At 32.1% G+C, this 19,498-nt stretch overlaps 1 protein-coding gene across 2 annotated transcripts in view; it reads right to left on the reverse strand.

Moving 5' to 3' along the window:
• LOC132719921 (GDP-D-glucose phosphorylase 1-like) overlaps nucleotides 1–15,667 on the reverse strand; it is a 31,219-nt gene extending 15,552 nt beyond the window's left edge. For both annotated transcript variants that reach the window (XM_060703880.1, XM_060703879.1), the window contains exon 1: nucleotides 15,565–15,667. The gene's annotated coding sequence lies outside the window, so the exon portion shown is untranslated. The remainder of the gene's footprint in view (nucleotides 1–15,564) is intronic.
• Nucleotides 15,668–19,498: the final 3,831 nt, after the last annotated feature.

A 19,498-nucleotide genomic window follows, 5' to 3' on the forward strand; every position in this document is an offset into this window, starting at 1 on the left:
AGTTGTCCGGAACATAACTCGGAAACCATAAGAGATATCAACAAGAAACTTTGTAAGTTGATAGATGACAGGGATTTCGAAGTGCAGTGCAAAGAACAGTCACTCTGCCTTTCCTAATTTTGGAATTATTGCACTTTGAACTTTTTCCAGGGACATAACTCAGAAAACTACAAGAGGTGTACTTTCCTGTGTCCAAAACCTATTCGGGGAGCATCACCCGGCTCAAACCGGGCTCTTGTTTTTTATGTTAGCAGGGATAATGCCTGTCATAAGAAACAAATTTCAAAGATAGATAAACTTCATTCATGAGTGTAAAAGCGGAATAATGTTCATTTCCCTAAAAAAGCATGGATTATGATACACTTGACGGCTTAATAAAGGACTGGTACCACTTGGCAGATACAGCGTCATTAAAGCCAGTTAGCATATATAACACGTAATGTGTGGTAAGGTGATGTGTATTTTGAGAAACAGCAATAACATTAAAGAATATTTATAGGTCTGATCATATTTCACTTAATGAATTTTTTACAGCACATAAAATTTCAAAAATATCTATAAATTCATCATTTAAATTTCTAGAGTTTTATCTTTAATTCAGTTTGTATATATTGTTCTGTACTATGGTCTGTATAGAAACTATGCGAACAACAGGGAAAATATAAATCACTTTTATCTACATCTTTCAAGTTGCTGGCTAATTAACTGTAAGGTGAGATATAAAATGATGCAATGTTGACCCGGTATGAACTGATAAGTCACAACACTTGGAATAATCTATTCATGTGTAACAAGTTTATTCAGGAGACCACTAAATGATTCAAGGAATTATTAATGATAATTTATCAAGAATAAAATAACAATATCTATTTCAAAATCATATCGAAGTAACACTTTCTGTGTCATAGGCTAATAACAATTGATAACACAACTTTATATGAGACATGTATAAATGTTATAATGGAGTACTTATAAGAATGCTACACTTTAATTTAAAACTGCCTTTAATGAGTGTTTTTAAAGCAGTTACAATAACAAAATCAATTTAAAAAAAACTGACCAGCAGGATTATTGTTCTCTAGAACTGAATTGGATAACAAAAGCGAGGAATGTCAGTTTTGATTTTGAGAAACATAACATTTGAAGTAGATTTATGGAAAGATAAACATAAAGTACCTTTGTAAATATTTACAAAAAGGAAAGGTTTGGGAGAATAAGTGTATTGGAAACCCTTGCATTTTCCCGCCATCTGTGAGATATCTCATACACTCAGTGACTCAGTGAATCGGCTATTATAACCTGGTATCTCACTTACGGAGAATTTGAATTTTGTAGCAAACAACAAAGCATGATTTATGTGTGAAAATGTAATTATTAAGATATATAAAAATTATTCCAAATTTCAAAATATTGTTTTGTTAATAAAAGAAATTCAACTTCCAAGCTCTTCACTGGCATGTGTATCACTGAAAAGAAAAAAATGGAAACAAAGTGATCCCCCTGAAGCATTAATCACAACAAAATTATGCGAAAATTGCAGACTCAGTTTGATTGAGTCTGTACATGAAGGACAAGAAAAGCATTGATGCAAAGCATCAAAGGGCGTCCAAACAGCAGGTGCAGATGAACTAGTAGATATATGATGACAAGATATTCTTATAAACTTTTCAATGGTTCATTGGGTTTTACCAGAATTGTATATCACTTTTGAATGAACGGACGAAAGACATTGTTCATTATTTATAACTTTGATCGGCATGCTAGAAATTAGAATATTACTTGTTATTTCTTTATGATCGTGGTTATTAATAGCAACGGATATACATGTATACAATCATTCATAATCCATATGTGTAACGCATATTCAACACCATACTTGTGTAATTGTCCCTTATTATGTTATCGCTATTAGCGAGGACCCCCTCTTAAGGTATCTGTTCACACTAAGTAACAATATGACACTTGTTATATTACCATGTTGATCATGTTGAGCATAATTGTTTATTATTCAATAAATGTAATTTCTATTTTAACAAGAGCTGTCAGAAGGACAGCGCGCTCGACTTTTTTAGTGCTTGCCTATAAAACAAAACTTTGACAGTTAAGGGCACACAAGACTTTAACTAGGAATTTCTAAGTACAAATCAAGAAACATTTTCACAGAGTTATCTTCTCTTGCTTACAGATAGGTCTCATGATGGCACATAAGAACTCCAACTTCCAAAGTAATATCTCAAATGGTTAGGTCAACAAGTGGACAAGAATGAAAATTTTAACTGAGTTTCTAAGTCAAAAAAGGGCCATAATTCAAATAAAATCCTTAACAGAATTACCTTCTCCTGGACATGTTTGGGAATCATGATTGTAAACAAGTATTCCAACTTTCAAATTAATATCTCAAACAGTTCAGTCAAAAAGTGGACTGGTACTAAAAACTTAACCAAGACTCTAAGTCGATAAAAGGCCTTAATTTTTAAAACAAATCCTTGACAGAGTTACCTTCTCTTGCGTACAGATGGGGGTAATGATGTGAAATAGCATTAAAAGTTTCAAAGCAATATCTCAAAGGGTTAAGGCAATAAGTGGATTTTAACCCATATTCAATGTATTTTCTAAGTCAAAAAGGGGCATAATTCTGTCAAAAACCTTGACAGAGTTATGTCCTCTTGTCTGTTGATGAAGGTCGTGATGGTAAACAAGTATGGTCAGTTTCAAAGCAATACCTCCAATGGTTTTTGAAATAAAGTGAGGTGGTACAAAAAACTTAACCAAGCTCAATACACTTTCTAAGTCAAAAAAGGGCCATAATTCTGTCAAAAACCTTGACAGAGTTATGTACTCTTGTCTGTAGATGGAGGTTATGATGGTGAACAAGTATGGTAAGTTTCAAAGCCATACTTGTAATACTTCTGAAATAAAGTGGGGTGGTACGAAAAACTTAACCAAGGTGTGACGCCGACGCCGACGCCGGGGCGAGTAGGATAGCTCCCCTTTTCATAGAAAAGTCGAGCTAATAAAAAAAAATACAGATTTTATGAATATTGTTTTCTTTTCTTTTTTTGTGTGTGTGTTTTATGCGCTATTTTAATACTGAGTTTTTACGTTTACTACTATTTTAAGAATTCAATTGTCATAATGATCGACGATTATAAGTCAAAACTTAACTGGAAAAAGTCAGTAAATCATGGTTAATCTTTCAATATATAATATTGTTTATTCTTAAACCATATACATGTACATTTGTATTTTTCTTTATCTTTTTTTAAATTATCAATCAATTGAATAATTCATAAAATCTGATTTGTAACTTTGAATAATTCCTCGGAATATTTACTAAACACGAATAACAAATTAAATAAAATGTTTTAAAGTTGATAGTGTCATATTAATGCCATAAAAATGTACATTTTTTCTCAATTATTGTACATATTTATTGTTTTTATCTCATATAGATAAAATATAACATGCGATTTGTGTTGTTGGTTTTTTTTTTCGAATTGTATGTTTATGTATAATAATAATCAATCAATTCGAGAGTTGATCTGTGTTTATTAATTATTGTAACCAAACTAAGTGACAAACATTCATTTTGAAAAAAAGCTTATTTATCTGTAAAATATTTGTTCTGTTCTGTAACGATATCAAACATCTACTCCAAAACCGGGAGAGACTGGACAATAAACGTGTGGTACTATTCGCCCGTCATTAGTAAATCCCGGGAGAGACCGGGAATTACCAATAGGAGTACATCCCTCTATAAATAGATTTTCGCGAATATTTAGGTCATCAACTCATCATTCTATTAACAGCTTTTCGGAAATAACATACCATAATAACCCAGCTGTGTACTACAAAATGATAAGCAAAAATACCCCGAAGAGCGCGATTTCTTGACGGAAAAGGTTATTTAATTTGAAAATGTTTGCATTGCGAAATTTTCCAGTTCGCCATTCATTGTACATATCGCGACTTATTAATAATCAAGCACCCTCATACCGATCGGAATGATCGGCTTTTATTATTGGCAACTGTAAAAGGCTCGAGAAGTTGCTGTCGCCCTTTCACAAAATCTCATTTCATTCCAATAGGCGCCGCGCTTCGGCGCGGACGCCAATAATGAATAAGTGCAACATCCCTCACGCCCCCTTGCACCGTCTTGAGCGGTACTCATTATCCACACTTAATACTGCTGGCATCAATGATCGCGAAGGGCCAGAAAAGTATACCAACACTGACGTACATTTTAGAACCATCTTGCTCTTTTATAGTTTTACTTTTCACCTCGATTCTAATTGCAAAGTTGTCTCAATATCGGGTTTTTTTTTTTAGAACACATCAGTTCAAACAGTGGCTTAGTAAGGTTTTCTAAATGTCCATCCACATTATTACACTGATGGTCACTCCTTTGCCTCTGTTGAACATGGTCAGGATGTTTGTCCCAAATATTTCTCGACGAGTTCCTAATATGGACCATTTCATTTCGTGAGAAAAAGTAGTTTACAGTGCCCTAAATCTTAACGCTCTAGAATTTACGTTTTCACCGCAAAATTTATGAAGATTTGCCAGGAAAATGTTTTGATTGGTTTTCTAGGTCTTTTTCCATTATTGGTCATCTGATTTATGAATGAATATTCTTTGTTAGATTAAGTAACAAGATTCTTGCAAGACAGACACATTTTGATACATTTGTGAAACTTGATTCTTGCAATATTCTGTATGAAATATACATTATTTCTTCTACAGGAAAATGTGAGAAGTAAACGAATTAAGGAGCTAGTTAAAAATATAGCAGGGCAAAAAAAGAAGAAGAAACAGCTTTATGATGGAAAATCCAAAAAAAAGGTAAAAAATGAGACATTCAGTCTGTTACGTTACTCTCTGTTTTACAATGGAAAATACAAGTATTTTTTTCAAGAAACAGGTTTATGATTTATAAGTACAACTCCTAGATACTGAATAATGATGTTTTTACCAAAATAAATTTTGCTTTGGTAGTTTCTAGGTCCTCCTAAAGAAGTGTGAAGAACATGTCCCATGCCTTAAACTTGCAACAAAAATAATCATTTTTTAGTTTAAAAAAAACAGTCTTCATATATGTACATTTATATCTGAGTCATGATTTAATATATAATAATTAAAAGGATTTAATTAACTCTTTAACTTTTAAAGCAGCATACTTCAAACATTCATGAAAATTCTCATGAATAATATGAAAAGGAAAATATTGTTATGAAACAAAGTAATAATCTACTTACAATCCACGTAAATTAGCAAAGGTGGTTAAATTGGCAAATATAGCCCTTTCGTTACGCGTAAGGAGAATTATGGTGATACATAATGCAAAACCAGTGATTTATCCCAGCATGTGAATCATTAATTAAATCTTGAATCTCTTTACTTTTCTTAAAATCTTAGCATATTTATCTTAAGTTTGAGGGTTTTTTTTTAAATATTTTGACTCATCTGGAGGCATGCATCTTTAATGCTTAAAGTCATCTACTATGATACTTTGTGCATGTACAACTTTGTTCTTTTGTCAGATTACGTGCCATATAATCCTAATTAATATAAAAAATCAAGTTAAGTGAAATGGTTGATTCAATTGCATTAATTCAGCATAACTTATTCAAATATAAAACAAATAAGAAGTTTCACACTATTGTCTTTTTTTTTGCGTTCATTGACCGCTGCCTTAACTTGTTGATTTTGTTTATCATATTTGTTGGAGGAATGAAATATGAGAGTTACCTGAATCAGTTGTTTTTTGATATCACTATATATACATGCAATGATATGTAATTAATATGAAAAATAAGACAGCTTGTAGTATGTAATCATTCAAAATATTACTTTTTTCCTCTCCAAATTGAATGTTTTATGTAATGAAACTTTACTAATAAAAGTATATTAATATGTGAAAATACAAAAGAGTACAATAAATGATAATTATTTAATCTGATATTGAGGAATCATATGGTGAAAACAAGGATTTTTTTTTATAATTTAAAATATGACATTTTGAAGCCAATACTTTGGGTGTTTTTCTAAACATGATCAATAGGTGGAAATGTAAAATCACTTAAAGAATGATCTGATACATGCAATGGTTCTACCAAATCGATAAAGATTTTTCTTGAAAAAATGTAAAATTACAAATGTTTGACTTTTCATTCTTCTAAAAGCATTTGTGCAATGTTTTTGATACATTATATAAAAATAAACACTGTAAATAACCTACATGCAAAATTTTCTATTCTATTAACACTAAGATTCAGTTGAAGAAAACAGGGTTTGAACATTTATGATTATTTTGACACAGAACGACATGCAAATAACAGTCAAATTTAGTATTCGCAAGTAAAATTATCACCAAGGAGATAGGGTAATAGATGAGCAGCTGCGAGACTTCTTACTTCTTACATGTCTGTATAAATCAATATAGCATACTTCTTAACCCGTAATACACAATACATAAGCCGTATTACATATGCCATGATACAAAATACAAAAGTCAAAATACATAAGACATAATACAAAAAGTCAAATACATAAGACATAATACAAAAGTCAAAATACATAAGATATAATACAAAGTCAAAATACATAAGACAAAAAGTCAAAATACATAAGACCATAAATACAAAAGTCAAAATACATAAGACATAATTCAAAAGTCAAAATATGTTCTGGTCTTTGTGATACATTGACAGAATGTTTCATCTCTATAAATGTTTTTATTTGAAAGCTGGTCGAGTGCAATCAAAAATTAAGTTTCAAGAAGTCAAATCAAATTAAGCAGCATGCGGGGTGGCGGTGTGTCATCCGTTCTGTTTGATGTCTGTGTCTCCCTGCTACACCCAATAACTGTAACATGCTTACAAAGTAGCTGAAAATTAAACAGAACAATACAATTGCGCTTAAAATTTGCAATTTAATCAGGTAACAACAGTCAATCATGAATCACTGGTTGCTCGCGGACTGTATTTTAAAAACACAGGGTAACATTTCTTTTGGGTGATTTTCATGAAACATGTTCAAAGTGTTCATAAGGTATTCTCAATATTGGGACATTAAATGAGTGGTTTAAATACCTAGATCACTTGGTTAAAATTTTTAGATCTGGTAACTGTGTTTTGAAATTTTGTCAAAACCTAGATTAATTTAAACGAATGCCAATTGAATACGACCATTGCGTTTAAAAATAATGTACTTTTTTTAAAAAGAAATACACAGCCAAGTTTTTCATGTGAAGTGGACACATATATTTATTAAATTTTATTAAATGGACGTATACATTTTAAGTTTTCTATGAGATTCAGTTATGGGTGGTTTTAAAAAATTATCAAAATTTTTAAAATAAAACTATTTTCCCTTTTTGGGGTAATTTTTAATAAAATTTCTCTTTGATGCTTATTTTTTTCTTTTTTTCAGAAACAGAAAAGGGATGGTAGACATGCCATTTAAAGTTGCCCCCTTGGGGGTGGCTTCAAAGAAAATCGGGGGGGAAGTTTAAAACAAAATTTCCGCACGGGGGGAGGCGGGGGCAAAAATTTTTCCCAATTTTAAAAAAAAAAAGAAGAGCAAAAAGTTCAGACAGTTATAAAAATTTTGCACTTTTGTTTTTTTTTCCAGATGGAAAAAAAAGATACGTGAGAAATTATTTAGATAAAGGTAGTAACCGTTAAAAATATAACGAAGAAAGTTTAAACTTCCCAAAAATTTTTCATGCCCCCAAAAGGGGAAAAAAATGTAATTTGCAAACATACTTTGAAGTCTATCGGCGTGTTTTTCCTCTCAGTACTTTCTTATCGAAAGTCGAGCTAAAAAGGGCCGTTGCTTTGAAAAGATTACCCCAGGCTGTTGCTTTTACTTGCACAACAGTTTTCCTATTATTTATTACATCGAGACTTAAAGCCAGAGAACATCATTGTATCAGAAATCTTTAGAAGTAGTGAAATTATGTGACTTTGGGGATTTCAAAATTGTTTAACAATAATAGTTCTGCTACCACCTATGCACCAGGTATGGCAACCAGGTACCTTATCTTTCAAGCACCAAAAAATTTTTGCTTGGTAATAGACCTGCATCAACAAAATCTGATGTTTGGGGAATGGGCAGGCACTTTGCAGAATTTTCAGTGAATGTCCAATGTGGGGTTTACAAAAGAGGAAGATGAAGAAGAAAATGAAAGATCAGCTGTTGAAACAATTAAAGTATTTATGAGTCAAAAAGAAGTCCCACATGCCATTACAAAACTTGTACAAATGGACTGTATTTGTAGCAGAATAGTAGACATTGTAACCAAGGGGCTGAACTATGATCCTGATAGCAGACCAGTAGCGACTTAATTACCAACAGAGTTTAGTAAACAAGATTGCATTTGAGAAAAATGCTATGCCACCGCATTAATACAACACTAAATAGTAGTGTAGGAACAGATTTTTTTTGTTTCTATACAATTGAAGATTGTCATAATGCATATCTAACTCTTATTATCAGATTAGTGGTTAAATCTACTATTACCTCAATAAAAGATCAGAGTAGGAATATTTCAATGCACTTGAGTCTAGTGAATTTGGTGTGAAGGTCATATTTCACACAGCCTAAAAATTTCATGACTGCATCAAAGGAAACATGTAATACACTTTGTCAAAATCTAGGTCCGCTGATATCAAAAGTTCACTTTTTTAATTTTGACACTGGAGGCAAAATTTGAACAACTTTGGTTGAGTTAACCTATAAATGATATCATTTAACAAATTTATTAAAGCTCTAAGCCTTGTACCTTCAGACAATAAGAATTTTTTTTTGAATTTTTTCTATATGTATATATTGAAAATCAATGACCCCAGGGCTATTTATTTGAACATTTCCTTGGCTAGAGGTTTCACTTCACAATGTTTCATGGGCAAAGGGGTTTATCTAACCTCTTTAGCATTTTTGTCAAATTTGCTTAGGAAGATAATGGTTTTTAAAAAGGTTTTAATATAAGTTTTTAAACTATAAGTTTTTACTATGTAAATATGGAGGGAAATCAATGACCCCCGGGCTGGGCCGATTTTGCCCAAAGGGCTATTGTAATTTGAACATCTGTAAGAGGTCTATCAGACAATGACCTTATGCAAAATATCTAGGGGGAGCTCTAGCCTTTTGGGGTCTTTACAAAAAGGGTATTTTTAAGTTTTTACTAAATTGTACATATAGTGAAAATCAATGACCCGGGGCGGGGCGCGATTTTGAACCCCAGGGCTATTAATTTTTGAACAATCTTGGTAGAGGTCTACTCATACAATGCCTTATGCAAAATATCTAAAGCTCTAGGCCTTTTGGGGTCCTTTAACAAGAAGATTTTTCTAAATTTATTCTTATAATTCCTTTTGGTTGCCATGGCAACCAGATTTTTGCATGGAATAAAATTCTTTGAAGCAACCCTTTTGGAAGCCCTTTTCACCCAAGGATCAATCCTGCCAAGTTAGGTTGAAATTGGACAAGTGGTTTTTCAACAAGGAAGATTTTTTAAGTTTCACTATATAATCTATTATAAAAACACACACACACACAAACAACAAACAAACAAACACACACACACACGCCACACACAGGTGAAATTCGGCTATACTGCAACACATCGGGCAGATGCCTGCGGGGGCATAATAAACTAAGGGGATATCGGAACGGGTGTAGCCAAATAAGTAAAAGTTGATATAATGGAACTGAAATATTATTGTTTTGATATTATATTTGAGAGTGACGTCAAAAGTGGTTTAATATTACATTAAAAATAAAACTTTTTATCCCCCCGAAACGAAAGTTAGGGGGATATATAGCAGTCAACCAATCAATTCAATACAATTTTCATACAATCGTCAAGCACAATAAAGGGGAAGTGCAAGGACACAAGAATCATAACTCCATTTTTGACAAAATTACAGAGGCTTTTGCCCTTTAATATCTTTCCTTTGTCCGGAGATAACTTTAAAAAAGTTACGGGTTCGAAATTCCAAAAAAAGAGTTATTGGGGGGCCCTTTTATTCCCTTTTCCTTTTTTTCCGATGCATTAACTTTTGAAATTTAATGGGTTTAGAATTTAATGCAATTCCCATACAATGGTCAAGCGCAAAATGAGATGAAGTGCAGTGCTCAAGGAGGCCGTAACTTTTCTGGAACTTATTACAGGGTAATTCAATAAACACTTTCATCAACTGTTAAACCACATTGAAATTTGGAACTTGAAAATAAACAAGAACCTACAACTATTCTTTAAATTGCCCCAACCAATAAACTCAATTTCAATTTTTTAAAAGGTATTCTATTACTAATAACTCTATCATTTCCGAAGCAGTCTTGTGGGGGTAATAATCAAACTTTTTAGAAATAGTTCTTGTTTTGTATAAGGCTGTTTTCAAAAACTATAATTATTTCTGTTTCTTTGATATAAGTATTTTGCAAATTTGGGTTTAAAAATCTTAGTAAAACTTTGACTGATTTCAAAAATTTAAAAGTTTGTATGCCGAAAAGAAAGTTGGTTTTAAGTTAACACTTTTGTTTATTCTTTTTCTTACTTAAAGACTTAAATAATTGTGGTCAATATATTTCGTTAAAAACCATTTAAAATTTGTTTTATCAGATTATATTTCATATAAGCGAGCGATCTTTTCCTTTAAAACAATATTTTTTGAAAGTGGTCAGGTCTTTAAACCTAAGCAAGGAAATAAAACAAAATGGGACATAGGTTTACAGGGGATTAAAAATGGATTTGGGTGTTAGTAAAAAATATTCATGTTTTGATTATCCACCAGTGAAGTTTTGAAGGGTTGTTTGAAATTTTAAGTTCCCTATGGAAAAACTTAAAAAAGGGAAACAGAATAGATATATTTTTTTAAATTTTTAATTTTTACATTACAAATTCTTATTTTTGTTATGAATTTTAAATCTTTAAAAATAGCCCAATTATATCCCATTTTATAATATAAAAATATAAAAATTTAACTATAAGACATTTTCCCTGTAAAACCCTGCATTTTTGGGAAGTTACATTGGGGGGCATCTCAGAAAAACCCTTTTTTGGGGGAACAACCATGCAACTAGTTTAGCCCCCTTGTATCGGGATAGCTATCAGAGGGAAATGGGTTTGGGTTTTCTTTTTCTTTTTTTGGTATTACTTTTAATTTTCCTTTGGGAATTTCCCTTAAAATAAGAAAAAAGATTCGGGGTTAAAAGGCCCATAATTTAAAAGTGAGATGGGCCAAAAAATTTACAAACCCACTATGAAAAAGCAATTAAAAATTTTAACATCGATACTATTTTTGAAAAAGATTTTTTTTTCCCCTTCTTTTTCAAAAATTAAATTTAAATTTGGGAAATAAATTTTAAGTTTTGTAAGATATAATAAATTGCTCTACTTTAAATGATTTTTACATACCCCTTTTAAATTTTAACCCCATATAAACCCTTTTTGCGGGGGGGAACAACCCTTACACAACTTTTGCGTTTCGTACTAAAATCCATTTTTTTTTAAAAAAGGGGGAAAAAGGGAGGGGTTTTGCCTCGGTTAATGTGTTGCCCCTCAACCTTAAGGGACTTGGGTTCAATCCAAACTCGAGCCATTCCATGTTTTTTTTCATATGACACCAGTACGGGTTTTGGGTTTTAAAGGGGGGTTTTGATTAAAAAAAAAACCCTTTTTGGCAAAAAATTGGGTTTGGGCAAAGGGTTTCCAAAAGGGGAATTTTATTAAATATCGGGATACTTGAAGAGAATTTTTATTCAGAGCACCATATGAGAGAAATTATTCAATGGCTTTCATCAATAAGTTCCAGTAGTTTCCCTGTAATAGTTCTAGGAGCATCATGTACATCCATGGGAATGCCGGATGTCAGGCTTTAGTAATTTTACCAAATCTTGAAATTCTTTAATGCATGTTTTGTCCTAAACGTAAGCCGTACATTTCCCAACAAGCATCCAACATCATTTTGAATCTACAATCTTTCCATAATTGGTGTCCGCCAAACAATTCCGGAACGAAGTACATTAAATCGGGTTTTTCCATTTGGTACCTCAGAATTTCTCCTGTTTATGTATGGAATTAAGTTCCAATTAACGGCTATTCTGGTCAAGCTCGGTCTGGGAATCAAGTGCATAAAAGAGAATTTCAAGAATTCAACATGTAAAGGATTTAATTTCATCATACTCTTGGATTGGGTCTTTTAAATTCTTTGAAAAGGAAATCCCACGCATTAGAATTCCTTGGCGTCTCATAGGTTTTCCCCAATCAGGCCTTCTATTCGTTTGATTTGAAACGCTTTTTCCGGTTATTATAAAACTTCTAAGTCCCGATATACTATCTGGTATCATTGGTAGCCGGAAGAACGGGGTTGGGAGCAAAGACAGAGTTGAATTTTCCGTTCCCGTTATCACAACGAAGAATTCGGGGAACAACCCGAAGCGTCTTCAGCGCTTCAAGATAATACATGCGATCGACTGCAGGGGTTGTTGTTACTTTGTGACACTTCTAGCCAAAGTTAATCCTTCTACTGTAACCATCAATAGCACCGGTGTTATACAAAAGGGCCATAAATGGTTTCAGTTTATCGTAACCGTCTACGTGCCATAACATAATTTGGCCCCTTTAAATTCTGTACTTGCGTTCTTTTTTCTTTTAATTCTGTGGGCTTGGCGCCGAAAATTAATTCCGTCGGATCAATAGTTTTCATAAATTTGAAAGAACTTTTTATTTCTAGGGGAAGCTCTTAATTTATGTTGTCATGTGGTCAACGTTTTTTCACATCGAACGGGATAACCAATGCATCTGACCTCTTGTCTCAAATTTCCTTGGAAATATAATAAGAACAATGTGAGTCTGGTGTGTATCCAGTTCGACCCGTGCGTAAGTTGTTACATTTAAGTTACTCTATTAAGCTGTTGGCAACGGGATATTTTTAATGTTATTTATAAACAAACAACAAAAGAATAATTTCCGAATATGAAAACCCACAGTAAAAGTAGTGTTTCAACTAATTCAAGTCGTGTACTCTCCTGCTGTAAGATGTGTCTGGTATGTTTTGAAGGTGTCACTCCCCGATACAAAGTTAACCTGTTGTATCCAAAGACAAAAACCCAAAAACCCATGGAACGCAACATATTTTACATGGGGAAAATCTGGAAAACAGAGTAAAGTATACATATAAGCCCCTTATTCTACTTTTAAGATGTCAGACAAAAAATTTTAATTTTAAAAACACTTTCCCGTAAAAAAATGTCAATGGCATTTAAATTTTTCAAACATCATGTTTTTAGTGTTTTTAGGGGGTTTTTTTTTTTTTTTTGAAAAACATTAAAAGTTTGGGGTTAAGGAGGAAAAAAAATTAAACAAAACGGAGTTTTATTTAAGGCCTTTAAAATTTTTTACAACAATCACGGAAAACCCTAGGGCTCGCCAACAAAACCTCCGGGGCTGGGTTGGGTATAAGCGGGGGGGGGTTGATAAGTAAGGGCTTTTGGGGTGCCCTTAAAACAAATTGCACCTAAAACAAGTAATGAAAATTTAAAATTAAAAAAAAAGTTTTAAAAAGGGGGATAACTCAATAGAGTCAAACCCAAAAAAATAAGAGTTTCAAGTTGTTATGGCCCCCGCCTTAAAAGTTTTGGAAAAGAACGGAAAAATGAAACAGATGCATGGAGAAATTGCAATAGTTTTTAAGTTAATCCTATATACTAAAAATTTTCAAAGTCCAAAAAACAAAATTTAAATTTTTGTAAATCTTTTTAAAAATTTAAATCTTTCCAAAACCCGTCCCTTTTTTGTTACTTTTTGGGGTTTTCTTTTCTGGGAAATCTTTCAATTTTTTATTTAAAAAATATCATTGGCCCCCATTTTTCCTTTTTACTTTTTTCTAAAAAATCATAAATCAATTTCTTGGGATTTTCCTTTGTAAAGAGAGTGTACAGGTAGAGCAGATGGGAATGTCCAATATGTTTACCATCAATGGATCTCCATAAAGTTAATCTTAGGTTCAATGGGTTTTCATGGGTCTTTTTTCTTTCTTAGTGGCCTGCTATGTTTCTGAAGGTCTAGTGGGCATGAATACGTTTACTAACTCGCATTTGTTTACTACTTCGCATTTTACCTGAAAGGAGAAATTTAATTTTATATTTTATACAAAAAATAAAGTTTCACACATGTTTTAAAAATGTGTCAGTCTTGTAAATATTTTGATACTTAAAACTTTAACAGTTAATACGATGTTTTTGGGCCCTGTGACCTAAATTTTTTCATTCTGTTGATGGCCCATTATATCCCGAAACCTAACCTTGTATGGGAGAATAATTATTAAAAAGTTTGGAGAAATTACAGTACTTGTCAGTTCATATTTTTAAATTTTTAAAACTTTTCCAAATCGTTTTTTTCTTTCATTTCAGGGTTTTCCCCCAAAGGGGCCCTAAAGGGGGATTGGGTGAAAAATTTTCCCCCCTTTTTCCCTTTTTTTTTCAAGGGCATAATACATTAAAAACAAATCCAAAAATACATAAGGGCATTAAACTGGGTTGGGGGCCACCAAAACCCGGGCAAAACCCCCAAACCCCGGGCGGCCCCCAAAATGCTCAAATTTTAGTTTTTTTTTTTTTTCATTTTGTTGTCGGTCACTTTTTTATCAACAATAAATGGGATGTTTCTTCTAAAAATTTAAATAAAAAATTTTTTTAACCCCCTTTAAAAGGTAAAAATTTTAAATTTTTATTTTCAAAAATTTTTGACCCTTTTAAATTTTGGGGGTTTAAGAAAGCAATGCCTTTACCTCATTTTTATCAGGGTTATAGTCATTTCCCGGGTAAACAAAGGGGGAAAATCCAAACTTAGGGATTTTGGTTTGGGGGAAATATTGGGGTTTAAACATGTTAGAGATCAAAAAACAAAAAACCCCCAAACTTTTATCTGAAAAATCATGTCAGACTATTTTTGTCCGGGCAATGGTACTGTAACGTGAAATTTAGGGGGAATTTTTTATACCCCCCTTGTCGAGCCTCAAGGGTGTAAGTGTCAATACGATTCAGATTAAACAAACTAGTTTGTTTTGTTAGAGGAAAAACCTAACTGAACTGTGGGGCCAATTTTTAAGGTCTCTAGATTAAAAGATTTTGAAAATCTGTACGTAAAAATGTTCAAAAAGTGTCCGGTTGATGGTCCCCGACCAGTAGTCATAAGAAAAAAGTCCTAAGACAAAATGGCACTTATGGGCTTCCATATTCCATGTAACAGTTAAACAGTATAAAAATAAATCCAAATAATGTACTACTTTCTTACATCCACTACCCAAAACAAGCCCCTGTAACATTACATTGCATATTATTTGCCTTTAACGAGGTATATTTAGAAAGGTTCGGGACAATATTGACGTACGAAATATCTATACATTAAATCCTTATTTCATCACGCAATAAACCTACGATTACGTTTTATAAAGACAGACGCTGTTATGGTTTATGTGTCTGGTTTATTCAGAGATAAATATGGACATAGATAATACGTTTAAGAAGATAATAACAGGGATGTTTTTCTATGTTTACCTGTTCACGTGTAAATTATGTCGTCACACCGCTTGATACTAAACCGACACCATACCTTATGAATTGAGGCGCCATGCGCAATAAGAAAAATAAGTTTGGTAAAAATACGTGTTTATTATATACTTCTAAAATGAAATATTGATGAAAAAAAAAAATATAGAAAAATTTGAATATCCTCTATATTTCCAAAATAATTCCTTTACCAGATATTTTGGCAATATCCCGGTTTAGACCCCGGAGGGGTTTGTGTCTTAGACAGTCTCATTCTTTCCGCAAATACATAAAACTTATATTGTATCATGATTAAAAAGTAATTAAAATGACGCATTCAATCCGTAAATACAGACGATATTTTAAAACATGTAAAACGTGGACGCCCCGCTGTCACACAAGGATTCGTGCACGGGCATGTGCTGGGACCGAGAGACATGTGCACACTGTGCTGATGTCAGCAAGATGCTTTTTTAGTAAGAAACATCAAATACGCTTAAACATACATCTAATGGGAGCAAGCATCATTGAAAATAGACTTATGAAAACTACAGAATATTGTCTATAAACTCATAAAAAAGATATACTGCAGTAGGCGCATTAACTTATTCTACCTGAAAGCAATATATGCCTAATATAAACGTTTCTTTATATTCACAAGACAAAGCAATGCCATTGTTTTACATTCAAAATAGCAGAAGCATTAAAGATATGATCGGCATTGTATTTTCGATCTCTGGTTTAATTATGAAATATAGTCATTTTGAAATGGAGCATGTACGGCGTCAAATTGAAGAAATTTATTACGTATCCTAAGAATGATGAGAAAGAAAAGTTTATACTTAAATATCACGTTGCAATAAAAGGATTCACATTAATTAATCAATCTACTTGATGCATTTATATGCTTGACAATGAACATACTGAGCAGCTTAGCTATAGTTATATTTGTACTTATAAAATGTAAAATCTTGAATGAATTCAATGAGAATGTGTGTTTTGACCTCTTGCCATTCTTCCCAACGTAATTTAATCGGATACAATATTACAGATAGCGTTACAGTTTATTTGGAAACTACTCGTATATGCGCATATATGTATCTAACTGCAGGCTTCCAAATAACATTCACAATAAGCCACCAACCATAATACGAGGAGTACATATTAGATCTCATCAACAAGGCGTATCCGAGCTGGTCATGTGCAGCAGTACACACTGTCGCAGCTGGTTTGGTGATAATAATTACTGCTTTTTTTGTTTGTTTTCGTATTTTTCTAAAAAATAAATATTGAACGGTATTATGACAATATATGATTTTATTTTTCCACTGAACAGATCAATTTTGCTATGGTATCATTCTTTTGTTATAGTTCTTCAATATTACAAATAGATTTTCCTAAATGGATTTTAATGAATAAGCCAAGCAGATGTGAATCAATAATGTTATATACCATGTTTTTTAATTACAAAGTAGCACTATCGTGCCATTTTCTTTCCTTTTTTAAAAAAGGGAAAATTAGGTGCATTTTCTAAAAAAAAAAATGGTCCAGTGCATGATGACAGATCGTGTCGAGATTATGGTGCGCAATGATATATATATTTTTTGAAAAATGTGTCAAAAGTACGTCTGGAACGTGAAATTTATCAACACGTATCTGATAACCCAGAGTAATTAAATAAAAGTTGATATTCTCACATATATGTTTCAGACTTTGTTAGTTAATATGGGTCTGCGAAGTGACTGGTGGATACATGTTCTTAAAACATATCAGACATTAATTGGTGTTTTTTTAACGCAAATGGGAGACAAAAAGAACTTGTGTTTTTGTCACTTAGAATCTGCATGTTTCTTGTATAGTCGACTGATATAAATGATAAACTGAGCATAAACTGCTAAATGCAATTACATTAATATGTTTATGTTTTATGAATAAAATCAGAAAACGGAAGTTGAATATACATGTACTGACGATATATATGTACAAGATGTAGTAGTACGTCCGTCCGTCCGTACATCCTTAAATATCATCAGATCATTGTACGGTATCAATCTTATATAGTTCATGTAATAATATTTCATATTCTATTTATAGGTTCTATAAGTTCATATTTTATATAAAAATAAAATAAAAAACTTTGTTCTTCGTCATATAAAACTGATACGATTTTGAAGCAAAACTTTAAAAGGTTTATATCTAATGTATTATGTAAAGAAGACTATATGTTATTTAAGAAGAAAAAAGAAGCTAAAATTAAAATGATATACTGTCTACGGTAAATACTTTATAATACGAAATATTGTTTTTTCGAAAGAAAAGAAAACTGTTAAAAACTATTTTTATAACCAAATAATTTTTAACCTCATTATGAGACTGCGATTTTTTGCAGATAGCCTCAAAGATTGTTCTATTTTGGTATCCCAAAATTATTGTTGATTATCAGATGAAATCAGATCTAATTTCCGAAAGTTTTACGTAGATATGCTCTATAATTCTATTGGACAACATTTTACAATACTTTGGAATCCTGTATCTCAAAATATTATTACGAAACTATTATATTCCAATAACAAGCGGGCCAACCGCTTTTGTTTTAAGTTTAATGCGATTTTAAAATAAACATTTTCTATTACATAAACTAATACGGTAACTAAATCAACACACAAACAAACCTTCTACTGTAGCCTGGATATATGTTGCTAACATATATTGTTTTATATGAAAATAAACAAACAAATTTCAAATGTAAACCGCAGCCTTCAACTAAAATACTATACAAATACATTGTGTAAATGATTTAGTTTAGTTTATACGAATTTATTTTAGTTAGATTGTGTTGGAAGCTGTGCTTATTGAAACACTCGAATCCGTTCCTGGAACTAACCAGTACAATGAGTATAAAATTTCTTGCTCAAGTTAACAACGTCTTGCCCCTGACGGCGTATGAATCCACATGACCAGCAATCCTTAGATTACTAGTCCGATTGTTAACCACTCGGGCATTCGCCACACAAATAAAAAAAAAATGCTCTATTTGACTTCCAAATGAACAAGAATACATCTTTACATAAAACTATATAGTACATACATTGTATAACGCTATTTGGGCATATCACCAGGCAAAGTGGTCTTGTAAATTTTCAGTACAACATGGTGAGAATTTCCACCTATCTACTTTAGTCATCCGTACGTCACGGTCTTACCATATCTAGTTCGTTTTAAAAACTTTTTTTTGTATCCAAGCATTATAAGTTTTCCCTTAGGCAAGCACAATAAGGAAAGTAGAGAAGTTTCCAGAATCGGAGTTCAGTACTTTATATTATTTTTGAGGCACTTGATAGTAAGTTTTTCCTTCTTTGGACAGGGCAGACATGAGTTTTATAATGTTTAAATAACGGGTTTAGAGCATACTACATTGTTAGCACATGTGGAAAGAAGTAGTGAATATAAAATTGAATGTATTTTTTTTGTCCTAAAAATAACAAAATGTAAACAAATTAGTATTTTGACTTCCATATACAATACTAACTCTAAATAACTCATCGTCTGATACCCACGATTGATAAACATGTCACATAACATGCAATCGAATGTTAATGGTTCGGCCGTGGGTATCCGACGATGTATATAACTTTGCTTAAAAGCAACAGAAGCGAAAAATGGCCCTGTTAATGGCTACATTTTTTATTTCTAAAACAGTCATAAACCATTAAAAACGAAACTGAAAAAGCTTCAGAAGAACGTATAAAGACCTACTTATAGAAACTACATGTATTTTCATCGAAGGGAAATAGAAACATGTACAAATGTACTACTACAGTCTAAAAAGTTTTTTTAACATAATGAAACAAGCCCTTTTTTACCTTTAAATTACACATTTTATGAAATTTACCTATTAGATTTCGAAAAAATAATGACATGGGAATCTTAATTAAGAACCATG

The sequence above is a fragment of the Ruditapes philippinarum genome, unplaced genomic scaffold (genome assembly GCF_026571515.1).
Source record: "Ruditapes philippinarum isolate M1 unplaced genomic scaffold, ASM2657151v2 ctg367_1_1_1_1, whole genome shotgun sequence".
Taxonomy (NCBI): Eukaryota; Metazoa; Mollusca; class Bivalvia; order Venerida; family Veneridae; genus Ruditapes; species Ruditapes philippinarum.